We start from the raw sequence: 6307 nt of genomic DNA, 5'->3' as shown, positions 1-6307 counted from the left end.
GTAATTTATAAGGGTTAACAATTTTGTTTATGTCCGATATTGGAAAATGATTGTCGGACATTTGCAAAATTTGTCGGGCAATGACCGGCGTTTTTTACCGTTTCCAGATCATTGATCTCCAAAATTGTTAGGTGTGACGGGGTAAAAGTGTTCAGCGTAGTGAGATCTATCTGTGGTCAAATTTTTGTTTTATTCTGTCTAGCCATTTAGGGGTTACTGCCATTTTTCTACATTTTTTTTTTGCTATTTTTAATGTTATTCTTTTCAACAATCTTCTCCTCTGACACTACTTGAATAATTGGAACCAAACTTTGAATGAATGTTCCTTGGGGTATTTTGCACAAAATTATGTTTAGAGTTTTGATCCGTCAAAAAACATGGCCGCCATTACTAAAAGTGGAACATCGGGGTCAGAAAGTAGTTTTTCGCATATATCTCCAAAACTGTTAGGTTTATATAAATTCTGTCATGCATAAATGTGGTGATGAGATCTACCTGTGGTCAAATTTTTATTTTATTCTGTTATGCCATCTTGGAGTTATTGCCCTTTTTCTACATTTTTTGCTATTTTTAATTTTTTCAAAAATTTTATCCTCTGACATTACTTGTCCAGTTGGAACCAAACTTGGTATGGATGTTCCTTGTGGTATCTTGCATAGAACTGATGTTGGGATTTTTGATCCGTCGAAAAACATTGCCGCCATTAATAAAATTGAACATACATAGGGATCAAACAGTAGTTTTTCGCATAAATCTCCAAAACCGTTATGTTTAGTCAAATTCTGACATGATATATATGTTCAGCGTGATGAGACCCATCTGTGGTGAAATTTTCATTTTAATCTGTGGTCATGTTATGTTACTGCCCTTTTTCAACATTTTTTCTGCTATATTTGATGTTATTTCTGTCAAAAATCTTCTCTAAGACTACTTGACCAATAGGAACCAAACTTGGTATGAATTTTTCTTGGTTTATCCTGCATAGAACTGATTTGGTGATTTTTGATCCGTCGAAAAACATGGCCGCTGTTACTAAAAATAGAACATAGCGGTCAGACAGTAGAGTATATCTCCCAAACCGTTGTGTTTATCCAATTTCTGACTTGGATAAAAGTGTTCAGTATGATGAGAGCTATCTGTGGTCAAACTTTCATTTTATATTCTGTTATGCCATGTTGGAATAATTGCCTTTTTTGACATTTTTTTGCTATTTTTAATGTAATTTCTTTCAAAAATCTTCTCCTCTGACACTTAGTACGTGGGCTGAGATAACTCCCCGTCCGCCCCACCTCCCACTCGTCAATCAAAACATGATTTTCAGGTACCCTTATACCTCCCATTTACGAATCTTGTCGCCAAAAATATAAGCTGAAGCATTTTTTTTTTTAAATTTTCTGGCTACTTTTTATACCTCGTTGAGGCAAAAATCATTTTTTAAAGTTTGTTGATTCTACAACTGACATGTGTATGTAATGTCATGTAGCCCAGTGTCTCAGCTTTACAATGGTACCAGGAAAGTTGCTGTAACACCTCGGATTTTGTGGTAAAATGAAAAAAAAAATGAAAAAAAAAAACATACCCTTGCGCCGCCAAAAATCGCTTAAATTGACATATTTTTCCATGTCAAAACCCCTAGAGTATTAATGCTTCGGTCAAAAATGGCTTATTTGGTATTTTCTGTTTAGTATTATCACAATTTATACTTCTGGGGTTCTTTTGATGAAATTCGGCGATTTTCGTAGTCAGAATTTATCAAAAAATGCAAAAAATTAGATTTTCATAATTAAGATAACGATGTTCCAAATATATCTGATCAATTAAGGCGCTTAGATTTTCCTTTTGGGGTAACAATTACTATGAAATCGTAAAAAGTGTAGTTTTCAGAATCACCCGATATTGTATTTTTCTTTTTTTAGATTACCGTAGTTTAAACAAGCTTTTGTGTGATACTGTACATTAATATAGTGTCTTAGGTAATGAGCCTAAGTAGTAAATAATTGAACTTCCAAGTCAAGTTAGGTTGAAAATTGCCACCCCTACCCATGAAAAATAAATGCCTCAACATGACATAAAATTATAAGTTTTGGCATATAAACGGTGTACAATAGACATGTTTGGTACTATTGTTTATAATATCATTATCTTAATTATGAATGCCTAAAATATGAGTTCTACGATGTCAGTATGCTTTGAATGATAATTCTGTTTGATACCAAGACCAGTTTTCTAGGGGTAGGGATAATATTTTTAACATTTTTTAAAATTTTTCTTGAAAATTAGTTTTTCGTGGTTCATTTTTGTAGAACATTAAATTATCTATCGAATGATACCAAATTTGAGACGTTTTAGTTGAGCAATAACTTGTAGAATCGAATTTATGTGACTTTTGGCCGAAAAATTGATAAACCCATTTTTTTTGCATTTTCTGGATAAATTCTGACTACGAAAATAAAAATTCACCAAAAGAACCCCAGAAGTATAAATTGTGATAATACTAAACAGCAAATAACAAATAAGTAATTACCGAAGCATTAATACTCCAAGGGATTTGAAATTGAAAAATATGTCAATTTAAGCGATTTTTCGGCGGGATAAGGGTATGTCGTTTTTTTTTTTCATTTTACAGGAGAACAGACATAGCTGTTGTACATATTGATTTTGGTTCTCCTACTGATAACTGAGGATTTCCAGATGTTCAGGAGCCGCTTGTCTGATGTGATTGCAAGATGAAATTCCCTTTTTTCACAATTTTAGAAAGTTGACAAAGTATTAACCCTTCAGCGTTTGATTGATTCTTAGCTAGGACAACCACATCTAAGAAACTTTTTTTCTCTTTTTATCAGGATAAAGCTGAGTACAGTGAATTCAATGAAGATGTCTTTATTACATGTCATTTCTTCTAAAGACTAATACCCAAAGATATTTCCATAGATGGTCTCGAAAGGTATGTAGTTAGTACACAAATGTCATTGTATATTAGGAAAAGCCCCGGAACAAGCTAAGAACAAGTGTAGAGGATTTGACAGTTTTCCCCGATCCTGGTGAATGGATCTAGTAAAAATCTATGTATATATTATTAGTAATTTAAGAATCATTCAAAGTAATGCATGGATTGAGTAATTGGAGACCCAAAATTGACTGGTGATATAGTAATCTATAGATCCGCCAAAATGGCAGGAAATTTGCTTCAACATCCATCATGGACAAGTAGGTGACAGAGGGTTTCCTACAATAATTGTCAACCGTATTAAGCTAGATCATCAGTTACCTGATCATAGATTCAGCTCTTACTTATTTTTCAGTATTTATGTTGTTTAATTCTGTGTTTTTCAGGCTTTTACCACTTTATGTAAGTTAAAAGCAATCATCAAATGTATAAAAAAAAAACAAGTAAACTACTGGAGTAGTTGTTGCAATGGGTTATTTTTTTATTACCCGCGTCACCAACTGTTAACCGCTAGACTTGCTCCGTTCGTCCATCTGTCATGCAGAATTACCTACTATATATTTTCCCATAAAAATCGATTACCTTCTTTTATTTTATCGGCAGGGGTTTGCTCCCACTATCAACTTGGCAGCCCGTGTTTATATACTAGTCAGTTTGCATATTTGATAGTGGGTGCAAGACTGAAGTCCCTGTGCTTTATCTTAATGATTAAAAGGAAGCTATAACTGTGAAATTGATTAGCATCAAAACGTATCGCATATAGGTAGTAACAGGCGACAGTTACCAGTATTTATTGTCTTTAGTTTCTGTGTATCCTCCATTGCATGTGCAACCAATTGAATACAGATCCTACGGTGTGACAAATATAAATAGCTTACACTTCATTCGGTATAGTTCTTTAAAAGCGAAAGAGAAGACGGGATTTAGCTATTGATGAAATATTTCTACTCTTTTCATTGATGTGCAATGAACTATGATAGCAAATCACTTTTCAGTCGGTAACTTTGAGAATGAAATAAGCAGCGGATCCAGGCTTTTATGTTTATAGAAGGGGTTTAGAGCAATTATTTCCTAACAAAAGAATGCATTTTTAATAATAATTTCATGCACAGCACCATGCCAAAAGTGAGCCCCATTTCTAAAATTCCCCACAGAATCTATATAAAATTACTTTAAAAAATATTGTGAAGCCGTCTTATCATCTATCGATCTTGATGAAACTTTCATCAACAGAGAGGTAAAAAAAAACATAAGTTTATACGTCTGTTTGGGTTAAAGATTTAATAAGATGACTTTAAAATAATTATTTGAACTTGATAGAAAAAAAAATTGTAGAACTTTACTTGCTCTTATAGGAAAACTTCATTTAATTCAACCATTTGTATCTCAGAACTTGGAAATAAAAACACCAATGGTTTCTCTAGATATTTCTCTTTTACAAGTCGGAAAGTTCAGTAAAATTGCTTGCTAACCTGCTTCACAATTTTTATTATGAATTCTTTAAAATGTTGTAATACTTAGATCAATGCGCACTCCTGTCCTTTTTTCAAATTTAGAAGGAAAACAGTCCCGCCTGAAGCTGCCCCTTAAAATTGTTTCTCTGGAGAGACACGAAAAGTAATAGCTCCTGCTCTGTTCAGGCTCATCTTTGTCTTACAAACGCGGAGCAAATGCTAACGAACCAACAAGAATGTACATACCAATGTTGGCACAAGATGCAGTGGTATGTTGGGTGGTCTATTGTTAGTTGATAAAGGGCTGTTTTAGAAAAAAAACTTTAGTGCACTAAATCAGATATTTGGTAGGTATTAAAATTTTTGATAAAATCTAAATAATTCAATTATAATTTTTATTTATTTATTGTCCTTGTAAAATTATACAATTCGTAAAAATTCGGGCAAGTTAGTTGAATGATGCTGGCCGGTCATCTGCTTAACGAATTTAAAATGCTATTCTTGTCACTTGCCAATGAAATTATTGTATAAAAAATCAAAATCTAACAAAAACTTGTTTTACTAGACAATGTCAATACTAGTATGGTCATGTGACTCATGTTAATATCCTTCAATGGACCAAGCAGAGTATTTTAAATCAAATCGGAGTAATGTACTCAGTTTCAAGCAAAACGTATAACTTTATTTCGTTGATCTAAATTGAACAACTGATGGTACCTTTAAGTATTAAAGAATTATGTTATAATTCAAACATTATTACACAAGTATTAAACATTTCTTGCAATGCTTATAAAAAAACTATACCATGTATGCAATCGCTCAATTCACATTATTACAATTTCCATTGATTGGGTGTATTGACCAATGATGAAGTTATTGTATTTTGTTAACTTCAAATTTTGGGGCTAATAAGTGAAACTAATGCAAATTTCTAAATTATTTGTATGATGCAGTCCCAATGTTTTATTTCATTGAAGCAAATTAGTAAACTTTAAGATGCATATTTTCATATTGAAGACAAAAAATGTTTTGAAAAACACCAATTAAAAAAAAAAAACAGCATGATGAGAAGATTTCCAGATCATTATTATCATACTAAAGAAATTATTAATTGTTTGAATTTTATTATTTTAGGCATAATCATGAAACGTTTTCCGATTAGTAAAAGATGATTTGGAAGCAATATTGTCTTGACTTGTTAACGCCAACCAAATATCGATGGCTCAACCATAAGACTACATTGTTCCAACGGAAGTGTGCTATCTGGGTTGACCACAATCGTTTTATTCCAGGTGTATAGATACTTTCGCAAACCGGGTTGCTACATGCGTATCGTTTTATTTACAACGAAAGTGGGCGACGTACTTTTTGGCGACGTACAAATTTAAAAAAAAGGAGTTCTTCGAGTGTAGCGTGATACGATCGATGTATTGAACTTACATTTCACTATAGAAATGATGTGGCACAAAAATTGAAAAAAACGGATCATAAATAAAAAAAAAGCATTGTTTACTCTGACCCCTTAATACTCGAAGCCCGTAAGAGGTAGCAGAAATCTAATTTGAAAAAGGCAGGGATTTTCATCGGGAATCTATTTTTTAAGTTTTCAGTCGGACCAAATATAAAATTGTTGTTCGGGCATGTTGCACTTTGGGCTTTTATTTCTTGAAAACCGTTAAACATTTCTAAAAAAAATGTTATCAGGGACTTATTATATCAACGGTACACATTCCTTATCTTAATGTTGTGACATTACAGATATGGGTCGACATGACCTGACCGGTGGGGAAACTTTAATAGCGCATAGTTTCGTAAAGAATTTCAGAAAAAAGAGTCAGCATATCCTTAATTTGTATTATTGCTTAGTTAAATTAATTAGTTAAAATCTTTATAATTCAGCTCAGAA

The sequence above is a fragment of the Perna viridis genome, chromosome 5, assembly GCF_037379345.1.
Source record: "Perna viridis isolate PV_CMFRI_1.1 ecotype Kerala chromosome 5, ASM3737934v1, whole genome shotgun sequence".
Taxonomy (NCBI): domain Eukaryota; kingdom Metazoa; phylum Mollusca; class Bivalvia; order Mytilida; family Mytilidae; genus Perna; species Perna viridis.
The sequence above is the reverse complement of the archived record's forward strand: the minus strand, read 5'-3'. Positions refer to the sequence as shown.